We start from the raw sequence: 16024 nt of genomic DNA on the forward strand, positions 1-16024 counted from the left end.
GGAAGCAGATTAAAATCTTAGTTTGTCTTTATATATGAATAACATTGCTGTATATACAAATTGACAAGGTTCCCCTCAATGGTGGATCCAGGCGGGGGTGGGGGGATGCGAAACCCCTTTTTATTTACCGATCAGCGCATTTGAATGGGGACACATAGTTTGAACCCCCTTTACCCTGGATTGGGACCCCCCTTTTTTGATAATGGCTTCATCTGCCCCTGCCCCTTGTGATACGCTATACGCACAAGACTATTTTAAGGATCTATTTTGCTGGAGCTTGCCTTCACTAGTTTGGTCGTAGTATTTTAAAAACAGGTTCTGTTATTTTACTTGCAAGACAAAATAGAAGACAAATCAAAGACGATATATATAATAACAATGGGTGTACATCCATTGGCATTTTTAAAAAAGTGCATTTATTATATGTCATTACAAGGAATTCCAGAAATAAAAAAAAAATCTTTTGGCTTTTAGTTGGAGGCTGTGCAGCACACTTTTTTTTTATTATTATACTTGTAAGGTGTCATTTTATCGTGCTTTTGTTGCATGTTTCCCCCACTTTTTCATGTGCATGTCTTGTTGTATGTTCATTTTAAAATTATACCCTCTACCGTAAAAAAAAAAGATATATATGGTGAACTTCGTATTTAAAGCACGTCTTATTTTCTCCTACCTTCTCATATAAATATGTTTTATATCAACACCATTAATCATTTGATACAAAAAAAGTAGTTATACAAATACGGATATTTCTAAGAATTGACGATCATCCTTTAAAAGTTACGGTCATCATTTAGAAATTATGTCATCCTTTACAAATTACGGTCATCTTTTAACCAATTACGGTCGCCCTTGTTATGAATTGCTGATTCTGTTACGGCCATCTCGATTGTGATTTACGGTCATCTTAGCGATTTTTTTTAATCGAATTTCCTGTTTCATGCACATTTCTCGGAAGTAATTTCCGTGTGAATCTTTTATAAATTTACATCGTATCAATGTCCTTTGTAAAGCAAATGATATAGAAACACTGTAACAGACAATTCAGATACTGACCTATTTTTTCATCCGACATCTTGGGATGACCGTGAATGCAGTTACGGTCATCAGCTTTACCCCAGTGATAATTGTAATGTGATAGGTTTTTTTTCAAAAATAATCTTAGTGGGTTTATTTGAAGGAAAATTAATGCCTTCCGAGAACATCTTATCGTAAATATAGAATTATTAGATAAACACAAAGCCATTTATTCCGTTGAGGACCATATGATTAAATGATGCAGTTGTTAATTAACTAATCATTTTAGCCTTAAACCGACAGGTTTATCTTTATAGTACACTCAAATTAAAATTCTGAGATCGGAATAAAACCTATGCGTTTATGTTGTGTTCGTAACAGGAAAACACGATTCTCATTACAAAGACATAATTGAAAATCAGCAAGTACTAAGGAATCCTTGCCCAACCACAAATGTCTGCAAGTTTTGGTTTTTCATCAAAATAGCATTGTGTAATAGTTTCATAAAATTTGAATAAGGCAAATTTAACATTTCATTTTTGTTTAATTAAGGCCGTTAGTTTTCTCGTTTGAATTGATTTATTATCATTTCCCGCGGAGTCTTTTATAGCTGACTATGCGGTATGGGCTTAGCTCATTGTTGAAGGCCATACGGTGACCTATAGTTGTTAATTTCTGTGTCGCTTTGCTCTCATTAGCAATCGTACCAAATCTTCTTTTTTTGATATCGAGTTTATCGAAAGGTTGCAGGTATCCTTATGGAGTAATTGCGCTCCTTTAATAGTAGACTTGTTTTTGTACTATTATGAATCACAGTTTATGACCAAACTCAGTAAAGACTCCTCGAAGTTGCATTTAATTGATAAATTCAACAACACTTACTGATCATGATGATATTTTTTCGTTAAATAATCGAGCATTTTCTAAATATACTGCTGAAATTTACCCAAAGGAACTTATACTTAAGTTAAATCAAATTTAAACGGTAAGAACTGTTCTTTCCTAGATTTAGATATTTTGGTTTTAAACGGGAAACTCCACACTACAATTTACGACAAAAAGGGGCAATTTTTCGTTCTGTATTGTTAATTTTCCATTTTTATATGGTGATGTTCCTTTGGCACCATCTTACGGTGTTTATATTTCACAATTCGTTCGCTATGCCCGTGTCTGTTGTGACGTTTTTGATTTTAACGAACCTAATCTATGTATTACTGGTAAATTGTTAAGTCAGGGATTTCGTTACCATAGAATTACTTAAAACCTTTACTAAATTTTTCCATAGATATATTAAATGGTTTGGTTTTGAAGTTTGATGTTCCCGTACTTGATTTCAAACGGGATAGCACATCCTCATTTTTACGGAAATGTTGTTAACCATGCACGGAAATTTAGAAACGATCCTAATAAACTTATCAATCCTTTAAATACATTTTTCTAAAAGTTTACCAATTCAACTGTAATAAGATTATTGAATATTGTTTTTATCGGTATTAATATTGATTTTGTAAATTAAAAGCAAACTAAATATTACTAGTATGTTTTATACATTTACACATTCATGGATCTACAATATGTCAATAGCTGTATCTTTGTATTGCACAAGGTTTTTCTCAGACTGTTTATGACGTCTTTATACTAAATCCATGTGATGTTGGTTGTGTACGGATTGATAATTTAGTCTTAGATGCATGATTTTTTTTATTTAAGGAATAACTGTAATCTTTTTTCTGTCTATGGGCTGATAAACAAAACGACGTCAGCCAATCAGAAGACACATTACATTAAAAATCAAACTTTTAGTTGTTAGTGGCTTTGAACTAGCTGTCAACTAACTGCGAGTACTATGATGAGTTTATTTGTTAGATTCATCTATAAATTTCAGCTTATTGAACTATAACTGATGGACTTTTACCCTCCGTCAGCTTTTCTCTAAATGCTTTGTATTTTGATATATATAGAAGCAAGACAACGGCATGTGGAACCTGTTCTGGACAATATTCCTGACAGCCCCTTCACTACAGGAGCTTGTTCACTGTGGATACAATAAGGTTATCAAGAGTGCAAGTGTTTCAAATCCGCCCTTCCGAGAACAGCTTTATGTAAGAGTAGTAGATTGAGCCTGATGGACTGTTGAGTATAGGGTTAACCGACACAAACAGGATGAATGAACGTCTAATTGTATAGGACAGCTACTGTATAAATATATATCTTTCAATTGTACTCATCCTATTTATTTTTTTTGGTTAAATATTGCACCATCCTTTTGACTTGTTTCTGACATCATGTTTGTTATTCTACCAGCCATGTTGAAAAAAACTGAAATTGATAAGTTTTTTCCATATTGGTTTCATATAGTTATTTGTATAGAAGGGTCTAAAGAGATAATATACAAAGTTCCATTGTTTTACCACCGTGTGTACGGTTCCTTTGATATTTAGTTTACAATTTTTGCAATTTTGTCCACCATCTTGGAAAAAAAACATTAGTTGATTTTCTTCAAGTTGGCTCCATATGTTATTTTGCTTAGAATGGTGTTAGTTTATATGTATACCAAATTTCATGCTTTTACCACATTGTGCAGGGTTTTTATATTTCCTGGACTTAAAAGCCAAAAACGGCATTTACACTTGTATTCTATTTTTAGCCATGGGTGATGATGGCGGCCATGTTTTTTAATAGAAGATAAAATACAAACTTTATTCTAGATACCCTACAAGTAATTCAGCTTAAGTTTGTTTGGAATTGGTTCCATAGTTTCAGAGATGTTTGAAATAGTTTACATCAGACCGGAGACAACATACACCAAGTGATGGCAAAGGCTCACCCTCCCTTTGGAATGGTGGGCTAAAAATGAAGTCAAAGGTCAGTCTAAACATCCCAAATAAACATCTTTATCTTACAATCCATACTACAAATATAGTTGACCCTCTTTATCTTACAATCCATACTACAAATATAGTTGACCCTCTTTATCTTACAATCCATACTACAAATATAGTTGACCCTCTTTACCTTACAATCCATACTACAAATATAGTTGACCCTTTGCTTGTAGTATTCAAGGAACACAGCAATAGACCTTATCACTAATCCACTAAGGTGTGGGCATGAAAATACTCAATTTCATTGTAGGTGGCTTTTTAACATTGGTTTGGATAAATTGGTTGACTATATACAGGCTTATTTCTTACTTCATTCTCCAAACTGTGGGTTGGTTTTCAGGTAAATAAGTCTTCTCGTTTAAAAAAAAAAATTTAAAATAAAATTGAGAAAGGAAATGGATTTGTCAAAGCGACAACAACTGGACCATACAGCAGACAAGAGACGAAGGCCACCAACGGGTCTTCATTGTAGCGAGAAACTCCCGCATCGGTTGGCGTCCTTCAGCTGGCCCCTTAAAAAAATATTTATACTAGTACAGTGATTATGTTGAATGTTGGTTTTTCCATTTGAATGGTTTTACACTAGTCATTTTTGGGGGCCCTTTATAACTTGCTGTTCGGTGTGAGCCAAATGCTCCTTGTTGAAGACCGTACTTAAACCTATGTTGTTTTTTCTTTTACAAATGTGACTTGGATGGAGAGTTATCTTATTGGCACTCATACAACATCTTCTTATATCTACTATAACAGGCAAAAAAAAAAGTAAAGAAACAACTACCATTATTGTCTGACTGAGAATGATTTTATATTTACAAGATGGTATGTTAGAATGTGACAGATCATCTCTGTGATCTATTCCACTCTGACAGATAAAACACTCAAATGTTACATCTTATATGCCTTACAGTTTAACAAGATAAAACCACATCATGTATTCCTATTACAAGTCCAGATTATTTTTTTCTTTAGGATAACATTTCAAAATACAAATCTTTTATTTGCTCATGCTCATAACAGATGAGCACAGTATTCAAAGCTATGAAATACATTAAAATAATTCTTTCACAATAAAACAACTTTACAATTAAAAGATAACAGTTTCTGGTATATTAATTGCTCATTGATTAACTTGAATTTGGAAAGATGAAATTTCAAAAATTTAAGCAATATTTACTGAATAAACAAATTTCCAGCTCCCATGTATGTACTTCATAGTCTTTGCAATTAGCCATTTTGAAGCCTATAAAAGACAACATGAATTTATCCTGCTCTCAATTAAAATGAATATATAAAAGTGCCTTTTGTAATAAATCTACATGGTCATTATTGCAATTTAAACACTGCTTATTTACTCATTAGTCTTAAAAAAAAGACAGACTGGATCCTTACTAAGGAATATGGAATACAACATTACATAATACAAAATCTTCATAAAAAATTCATTTGTGTTTGGTTACTATGTATGATCACCATGGTAACAACATATGTCTGTTCAACAATGGTTCCTATGGTTATTTCTGTCATTGTTTTAAAAATAACACATACAACAACAATAATGACTACTGCATGATTAAAAATGAGATATGAATGTCGAGAACACTGAATTTCCACTTAAAATAGAAGTCTTTTGTCTTCTTCTTTTGCTGGTCATGATAAATATACCTGTAAAAAGAAAGAAATAGTTGTTAAGGCTGCATAAACCTTATGCATAAAAAGTAAAATAACAAAAATACTGTACTCTGAGGAAAATTCATAAACGGTCCCTATCAAATGGCAAAATCAAAGGCTCAAACCCATTAAATAAATGGAAAACCAGTATTATTCCAGACTTGTTACAGGGATGTAGAAAATAGTGGACAGAACCTGAATCTTACCTCCTGTTTCCTTGTAATTTTAAAATTATTTACAACATTAAGGTTCTATTTCTCACAAAAATTTCTTTCAGACTAGTAAGTTTTTGCAAAACTTTGTTTGGACCAATAAGAAAAATGTCAGAATATTCGTCTTCTGACTAGTAGTTGAAATTTTTTTTTGGTGCAGACTGATATTTAAAAACTTTTTTTATTTTCATCGTAAGTTAGTGTTAAGTTTCTTCCAAGTTGCACAGCCAAAACATCAAGTTTTCAAGCTACATCAGAGTTGGGGTTTACATTCATCAGATTCATGTAGGGGAATCCAACATAGTAATCTCATCATCTGTAACTAGATTCTGAATTATAGATAAATGTGAAACATGTACCTATGCTGTAACAAGATCCTGGAGCCAGTTTCACAAAAAAGCTTGCGACTAAGATTTATTGTAAGTAAAGTGAATTGTTCAGGTCTTACAATCAATCTTAATAGTAAGTATTTTTATGAAACTGACTCCTGGTCCTCAAGAACAAATATTATACAACTTTAGATTCACAACAATGTAATGTCATCATCAAGATTCTGAAGAAAACTTAAAAGCGATTGTGGTGCTAAGGCTAAAATCATATACTCAAAGGTTGACACCATCAATTCCAATGAAATTGCTTGTGAACATTTATTTTACGCAGACAAAATATCATAGTGTATTTCAGCTCCATTGAGTGTATTCATGTAGAAATAACCAACAAAGAATTGTTATCTTTATAATACAAAATAAAAGTTTAAACTTTTTTTAAGTTCCATCAGAGTTGGGGTTTACATTCATCAGATTCATGTAGGGGAATCCAACATAGTAATCTCATCATCTGTAACTAGATTGCAATTCAATCAAAACACTTTTAACTCTTTACTCCATGGATATTTTTTTTTTAAATACTTGATTCGCATAGGATTTTTTTCAGTAAAAAAAATCATCAGGTTTAAAGTGTTAATGCATTGTGAAAACTAATATTTCATCAATGAAATTCAAGTCAGATATTCTCATGAATCTCCTTTTCATATTGGATACAATTTTTTTTAAGTCTGACGCAGACATTTTGGAGACATAGCGTTTCAAATGAGGTACTACACAGGCGTCAAAAGGCGTCATTATGGAGTAAAGGGGGTGGCGTCAAAAGGCGTCATTATGGAGGAAAGGGTTAACATGGAATTTTGACCAAACTATATCCTCCAAGATAAAAAAAATTTACACAACGGTTCACAAAATTCTGTCTTTTGAACTTCAAATAGGCATTTTGAAGATTGGAGAATAAATTCATCATGTTCATAAAATCAAAAGACCTGAATCAATTTCAAACATTGCAATTGATGTCCAGACCTAAATAGCTGTTTTCACTAAAATTTATTTACCTACAAGTATTATCCAAAGAAAATTATTTTGCCAAGTTTAAAATTTCTCTCTCCAAAAACTCTACTTCAAAGTGGTCATATTTCCATAATTTCCCAATACATGTGCGTTAATATCAATTTTAAAGTCACATCAGAGTTGGGGTTTACATTCATCAGATTCATGTAGGGGAATCCAACATAGTAATCTCATCATCTGCAACTTAGTTCTGAATATCTCATCATTTGTACAAAATGTGCAGGTAAAATTTTGATGTTTTCCATGAAAATCGTTGTAGAACTTGAACATGTTGTGTAAATTAAATAACTTCTTGGTCTATTTTGATTATATTTTGTATCCGAGTATGAACTAAATAATAACATTGTTTTAAGGGGGTATATAACTCTACAGGGAGATAACTCTGTAAAATTCAGCTGAACATTTGAATCACTTTCTTTTAAGATTCTCATTGATCAAAATTATGAGAATATAACTGAGCACATGTAGACCAGCATCATTTTGTTTTAATAAAAGTCAATTTAGAGTTAAACATTTGTTTAAAGAAACCAGGATCAGCAATAAGTTTTATAATCATTATCAATCTTGAGTCTAACATGTGTATAAACATCATCTCCAGGTTTCAATGAACTTTTTTCATTAGAAGAATTGCACAATAAAGACAGATTCTAAAGATTTCATTTGACAGTTTCATATATATGCATCATCTACATCTACATCTTAATGTTATGCAACTGACCCCCCCTTTTTTTTTTTAACATTTTTACTTACTTAGTTTTGTTTTGTTTACCCATGGATATCAATAGAATAGAATTTAATGGGAAGGTCACAAAAGTTAGAGGTTTAGCTTTATAATAAATGATGAATGAATTCATAATATTAAGACCATTGTATCAAGATTCAAACATTGGAATTAATGTCCAGTCTAAAATAGATGTTTTGGGTTGAGATCTCACAAACATGTTTAACCCCGCCGCATTTTTGCGCCTGTCCCAAGTCAGGAGCCTCTGGCCTTTGTTAGTCTTGTATTATTTTAATTTTAGTTTCTTGTGTACAATTTGGAAATTAGTATGGCGTTCATTATCACTGGACTAGTATATATTTGTTTAGGGGCCAGCTGAAGGACGCCTGCGGGTGTGGGAATTTCTCGCTACATTGAAGACCTGTTGGTGACCCTCTGCTGTTGTTTTTTATTTGGGCGGGTTGTTGTCTCTTTGACACATTCCCCATTTCAATTCTCAATTTTATTTTCCTAAAATTTATTTACCTACAAGTATTATCCAAAGAAAATTATTTTGCCAAGTTTAAAATTTCTCTCTCTGATAAATACTTCAAAGTGGTCATATTTCCATAATTTCCCAATACATGTGCCTTAAAACTGTATTTTAAGTAACATCAGAGTTGGGGTTTACATTCATCAGATTCATGTAGGGGAATCCAACATAGTAATCTCATCATATGTAACTTAGTTCTGAATATCAATTCAAAATTTAATATTGGTATAAATAAGAGGCAATAATAGTTCGGAACAAATGTCAAACTTGAAACTAACATATGTGTAGACTATGTAGCTAATAGCACCATAAGTTTTAATTGGAGTCAATTTAGAGTTAAACATTTGTTTTTAGAAACCAGGATCAGCAATAAGTTTTATAATCATTGTCAATCTTGAGTCTAACATGTGTATAAACATCATCTCCTGGTATAAAGGAACTTTTTTCATTATAAAAATTGCGCAATAAAGACAGATTCTAAATGTTTCATTGGACAGTTTCATATGCATCATCTACATCTTAATGTTTATGTAACTGTGAATTCATTTATTTTCGTGGCTGAAGAAAAACTTGCATGTTTGCCGACATTTACTTTCGTGGTTTTGCAGAAGTCTTTATACAAGCCTTTGGAAAACTTGTCATTTGTTGAAGATTTAATTTAGCGTTTCACCTATATCCAAGCAATCCACGAAAATTGGTATCCCTTGAATAATAATGAATCCACAGTAACTCCTTTGACATTTTTACTTATTTAGTTTATTGTGTTTTGTTAACCCATGGATGTCAATATAATTAAACTCATCATAGATACCAGGACTAAATTTTGTATATACGCCAGACGAGTGTTTCGTCTACAAAAGACTCATCAGTGACGCTCGAATCTAGGAATTTAATGAGACTGTCATACAAGTTAGAGGTTTAGCTTTAAAAAAAATGAAGAATAAATTAATAATATTAGGACCCTTGTATCAGATTCAAAGGTTGGAATTGATGTCGACTAAAATAGCTGTTTTTATTATAATTTATTTACCTACAAGCATTATCCAAAGAAAATTATTTTGCCAAGTTTAAACTTTCTCTACCCACCGAAAAATACTTCAAAGTGGTCATATTTCCATAATTTCCAAATACATGTGCCTTATAAAACTGATTTCAAGTGACATCAGAGTTGGGGTTTACATTCATCAGATTCATGTAGGGGAATCCAACATAGTAATCTCATCATATGTAACTAGATTGCAACTAAATCATTAAATTTATAAGATGGAGTTATGCTCAAACTATATCCTCTAAGATAAATATTTTTGAACTTTAAATTAGCATTTTGAAAATTTTATTACACTGAAGAGTGAATTCATAATATTAAAACAGCCAGGTATCAGATTCAAACATTGCAAGTGTTATCCCATAAAAAATATTTTGCTGAGTAAAGTTTCTCTCTCCAAAAGTTCTACTTCAAAGTGGTCATATTTCCCAAATTTCCCAATACATGTGCCTTTATACTGAATTTTATTTTAAGTCCCATCAGAGATGGGTTTACATTCATCAGATTCATGTAGGGGAATTCAACATAGTAATCTCATCATTTGTACGAAATGTGCAGGTAAAATTTCTCTGTTTTCCATGAAAATTGTCATAGAACTTGAACATGTTGTGTAAATAACTACTTGCTCAATTCTGATTATATTTTGTATCTAAGTAATGAACAACATATTAAAATTGTTTTAAGGTGGAATATAACACTACAGGGAGATAACTCTGTAAAATTCAGCCGAACATTTGAATCAAGTTCTTTCAAGATTCTCATTGATCGAAATCATGAGGTAAAAGTTTTTTGAACTTTTAATATAACATGTAAGGATCAACATCATTTTGTTTTTAATAAAAATAAATTTTAAATTAAACATTTGTTTATAGAAACCAGGATCAGCAATAAGTTTTATAATCATTATCAATCTTGAGTCTAACATGTGTATAAACATCATCTCCTGGTTTAAATGTACTTTTTTCATTAGAAGAATTGCACAATAAAGACAGATTCTAAAGATTTCATTTGACAGTTTCATATGCATCATCTACATCTTTTAATGTTAAAGTAACTGACCCCTATTTTTAACATTTTTACTTATATACTTTGTTAACCCAAGGATGTCAATATAATGGAATTAAACATGTTTAATGGGAGTGTTATACAGATGATTGCCTTTATGATAAATGAAGAATAAGTTCATAAGATTTAAACATTGAAATTGATGTCCGAACTTAAATAACTGTTTATATATTAAAATTTATTTACCTACAAGTATTATCCAAAGAAAATTATTTTGCCAAGTTTAAAATTTCTCTCTCAGAAAAATACTTCAAAGTGGTCATATTTCCATAATTTCTGAATACATGTGACTTAATACATGTAATACTGAATTTTGAGTTCCATCAGAGTTGGGTTTACATTCATCAGATTCATGTAGGGGAATCCAACATAGTAATCTCATCATGTGTACAAAATGTGCAGGTAAACTAAGATGTTTTCGCTGAAAATCGTCATAGAACTTGAAAATGTTGTGTAAATAACCTGATTATATTTTGTATCTAAGAAATGTACTTCATAATTAAAGAACCTTAGTGAGCACGCTCACATACCCCACGTCCCCACATTGTCATTGGAGAAATTAAATAACTGTAAGAAAAAAAAATTGTATAAGAAAAAATATTGAATAATAATTTCCTGTCAATATGCACATCAACATAGTATGTCCTTATTATCTACAAAATTTCATGAAATTCTGTTGTGTGGTTTCTGGGGAGTTGAGATGACAAACTGTTGCAGAAGTACATTGAAGCAAATAAGTTCAAAGGGGCGTAACTCCTATAAAAAAAATTGAATCGTAATTTCCTGTCGATATGCACATCTACATAGTATGTCCTTATTATCTACAAATGTTCATGAAATTCTGTTGTGTGGTTTCTGGGGAGTTGAGATGACAAACTGTTGCAGAAGTACATTGAAGCAAATAAGTTCAAAGGGGCGTAACTCCTATAAAAAAAATTGAATCGTAATTTCCTGTCGATATGCACATCTACATAGTATGTCCTTATTATCTACAAATGTTCATGAAATTCTGTTGTGTAGTTTCAGAGGAGTTGAGATGACAACTGTTGAAGTAGTACCTTAAAGCAAATAAGTTCAAAGGGGGATAACTCCTAGAAAAAAAATTGAATCGTAATTTCCTGTCGATATGCACATCTACATAGTATGTCCTTATTATCTAAAAAGGTTTCGTGAATTTCTGTTGTGTAGTTTCAGAGGAGTTGCGATGACAAACTGTTGCAGTAGTACATTAAGCAAATAAGTTCAAAGAGGCGTAACTCTTATAAAAAAAATTGAATCGCAATTTCCTGTCGATATGCACAATTACATAGTATGTCCTTTTCATCTGAAAAGGTTTCGTGAAATTCTGTTGTGTGGTTTGAGAGGAGTTGCGATGACAAGAAACAGGACTGACGAACGGACGGACGGACTGACGGGTCAAAAACATTATACCCTCCGCAACGAAGTTGCGTGGGGTATAATAAAATTGTTTTAAGGTGGTACATAACACTACAGGGAGATAACTCTAAAGTTCAGCTGAACATTCTTTATCACGTTCTTTTTAGCTTTCATTGATCAAAATTAGTATTTGTCAAACTCCTACATGTATATATATATATATATATATATATATATATAGCCAATGAAATTTTATTGATAAAGAATGTGGGTAAAGATTTTTAGAATTCTTATATTTTTATCAAAGGATTGAATCAATATTTTGTCCAAATTTAATATGTAATTAAACAAGCTAATTAATTTATTAATCAAGGAATTTGGCACAAAATTAATTTTTTATAATCTTGTTTCATCCAAAATTTGTCTTAGATCAACAATAAATGTCACATTTGGGACTGAATATAGGTAAGGACAGGAAATCGATCATCATTATGTTTTAATCATAGTCAATTTTGAGTATAACATAACCAGGATCAGCACTAAGTTTTATAATCATTATCAATCTTGAGTCTAACATGTGTATAAACATCATCTCCTGGTATAGCTGAACCTTTTCCTTTAAAATTATGTACAGAAATAAGTTTTTATAATAATCGTTGTTAATCTTGAGTTGTAACAGACGTATAAATGTTGATTTGCCTGGTAGGCAAAAGTGATCTTTAGCAGGCAAACTGATCATAATCCAACTCAATGAGATAAATTCAGTTCTATTTAGATATTTTACTTATCATGCTTATGGCAAATAGTTATCAAAGGACCACATTGGGACCAGGATTATAATTTGATACCCCAAACACTTGTTTCTTCTACATTAGACTCATCAGTGACCCTCATATCAAAATAGTTAAAAAGCCAAGCAAGTACAAAGTTGAAGAGCATTGAGGACCCAAAATTTCAAAAAGTTGCGCCAAATACGGCTTAGGTAATATTCAGACAAATAATTTAAGTTCAGTCTTTTTTCTGTGTATTTTATTGCTTTTAATTTTTTTCTGAAAATTTCTACATAATCACCATGACCACATAAGAAATACTTAAAACATTTTGTAATAAAAAGAAATCCAAACTTGGAAAAAAGTTAATTGATGTAATAGTCAAATATATTTAGTCATACATTTTATCAAAGGAAAACTTTTTTCTTTAAACTTATCAAAATCACTCTTATAGATTTCTGGAAGCTTTTTTTGTAAGAATAACATCAAAATTAGAATAATTGTTCCATCAGTGTTGGGTTTACATTCATCAGATTCATGTAGGGGAATCCAACATAGTAATCTCATCATCTGAAACTAGATTCTGAATATAAATTTAGATGTGAATATATTTTCCAAGAGGATCCTTCAGCTCATACAATTTGTGAGCTCAATTTGGATTTAAATGTATTTTTTTTAAGAATGAACTACTGCTATGTTTTTTGTTCTTTACAAATTTCACATTTGAAACTTGCATATGTAGACTAATATCACATATTAATGTTTTAAGTAGTCTATTTTTCTTTTAGCATGTGAATAAACCAGGATCAGCAATGAGTTTGATAACCATTATTAATCTTGAGTCTAACATGTTTATAAACATCATCTAACAAGTTTAATGAAACTTTTCAATGAAAAATTAACATATATTGTTTAAGTTCCATCAGAGTTGGTTTTACATTCATCAGATTCATGTAGGGGAATCCAACATAGTAATCTCATCATCTGTAACTTAGTTCTGAATATAAATTCAAATGTCAACTGTATCAACACTTAAGTAGATACATGCGTAGTATTATTTCTACAAACTGAATTTTCAAATAGTCCAAATATAATTTCATTTTGCTCACTATTTAATAGTAAAAAACAATCTGTGTTTATTTTTTAAGTGTATTAATAAACTAGAGGCTCTAAAGAGCCTGTGTCGCTCACCTTGGTCTATGTGACTATTAAACAAAGGAAGCAGATGGATTCATGACAAAATTGTATTTTGGTGATGGTGATGTGTTTGTACATCTTACTTTACTGAACATCCTTGCAGCTTACAATTATCTCTATCTATAATGAAGTTGGCCCAGTAGTTTCAGTGGAAAATGTTAGTAAAAATTTACAAATTTTATAAAAATTGTTGAAAATTGACTATAAAGGACAATAACTCCTTAGGGGGTCAATTGACCATTTCGGTCATGTTGACTTATTTGTAAATCTTACTTTGCTGAACATTATTGCTGTTTACAGTTTATTTCTATCTATAATAATTTTCAAGATAATAACCAAAAACAGTAAAATTTCCTTAAAATTACCAATTCAGGGGCAGCAACCCAACAACAGGTTGTCAGATTCATCTGAAAATTTCAGGGCAGATAGATCTTGACCTGATAAACAATTTATCCCCCTGTCAGATTTGCTCTAAAGGCTTTGGTTTTTGAGTTATAAGCCAAAAACTGCATTTTAACCCTATCTTCTATTTTTAGCCATGGCGGCCATCTTGGTTGGATGGCCGGGTCATCGGACACATTTTTTAAACTAGATACCCAAAAGATGATTGTGGATAAGTTTGGATTAATTTGGCCCAGTAGTTTCAGAGGAGAAGATTTTTGTAAAAGATTACTAAGATTTACGAAAAATGGTTAAAAATTGACTATAAAGGGCAATAACTCCTATATGGGTCAACTGACCATTTCGGTCATGTTGACTTATTTGTAAATCTTACTTTGCTGAACATTATTGCTGTTTACAGTTTATTTCTATCTTTAATAATTTTCAAGATAATAACCAAAAACAGTAAAATTTCCTTAAAATTACCAATTCAGGGGCAGCAACCCAACAACAGGTTGTCAGATTCATCTGAAAATTTCAGGGTAGATAGATCTTGACCTGATAAACAATTTTCTAATAGTCAGATTTGCTCTTAATGCTTTGGTTTTTAAGTTATAAGCCAAAAACTGCATTTTACCCCTATGTTCTATTTTTAGCCATGGCGGCCATCTTGGTTGGTTGGCCGGGTCCCTGGACACATTTTTTAAACTAGATACCCAAAAGATAATTGTGGCCAAGTTTGGATAAATTTGGCCCAGTGGTTTCAGAGGAGAAAATTTTTGTAAAAGATTACTAAGATTTACGAAAAATGGTTAAAAATTGACTATAAAGGGCAATAACTCCTATATGGGTCAACTGACCATTTCGGTCATGTTGACTTATTTGTAGATCTTACTTTGCTGAACATTATTGCTGTTTACAGTTTATCTCTATCTATAATAATATTCAAGATAATAACCATATAACGGCAAAATTTCCTTAAAATTGCCAATTCAGGGGCAGCAACCCATTAATCGGTTGTCCGATTCGTCTGAAAATTTTAGGGCAGATAGATCTTGACTTAATAAACAATTTAACCCCATGTCAGATTGCTCTAAATGCTTCGGTTTCAGAGTTATAAGCCAAAAACTGCATTTTACCCCTATGTTCTATTTTTAGCCATGGCGGCCATCTTGGTTGGTTGACCGGGTCACCAGACACATTTTTTAAACTAGATACCCCAATGATGATTGTGGCCAAGTTTGGTTAAATTTGGCCCAGTAGTTTCAGAGGAGAAGATTTTTGTAAAAGTTAACGACGCCAGACGACGACGGACGACGGACGACAGACGACGGACGACGGACGCCGGACGCCAAGTGCTGAGAAAAGCTCACTTGGCCCTTTGGGCCAGGTGAGCTAAAAAGTGTGTCCCTCCATGTTAATGTAATCCCATAAGCATCTTACTGATCTTTTTCTCCTTTCTATTGAGTTCAACCTTTTATTATACATGCTACTAAACATGTATATACGCCATCATAATTTTGTACTTTTAAAATATCTTACTGTATTTGTTTACCTTAACTATTATATCTGTATTTATATTGTATGTTTGTTTCTCTGTTAACTTGTATTTATTGATCACTTGTGGAGCAGGATCTGTTTACCCTTTTCGAGCCCATTCTTGGTTTGGTTTGCTAAGTCTTAAGTTTTCTAGGTTGTGTTTTGTACACTGCTGTTTTAGGATAATAATAAACCAGGATCAGCAATAAGTTTTATAA

General features: G+C 31.8%; 1 protein-coding gene across 4 annotated transcripts in view; it reads right to left on the bottom strand.

Moving 5' to 3' along the window:
* LOC139504471 (lupus La protein-like) overlaps window positions 1–16024 on the bottom strand; it is a 71498-nt gene that overhangs the window by 38684 nt on the left and 16790 nt on the right. The window contains exons 14-15 of one of the 4 annotated variants that reach the window (XR_011659238.1): window positions 5527–5564; window positions 4683–5461 (exon numbers count right to left, since the gene is read on the bottom strand). The exons of 1 other annotated variant lie outside the window; for it this stretch is intronic. The gene's annotated coding sequence lies outside the window, so the exon portion shown is untranslated. Of the gene's footprint in view, window positions 1–4682; window positions 5565–16024 lie in introns of those variants that run through there. 2 more of the 4 variants (XR_011659237.1, XM_071294573.1) reach the window with 2 other exon arrangements.

This window comes from Mytilus edulis, chromosome 14 (assembly GCF_963676685.1).
Source record: "Mytilus edulis chromosome 14, xbMytEdul2.2, whole genome shotgun sequence".
Classification (NCBI taxonomy): Eukaryota; Metazoa; Mollusca; class Bivalvia; order Mytilida; family Mytilidae; genus Mytilus; species Mytilus edulis.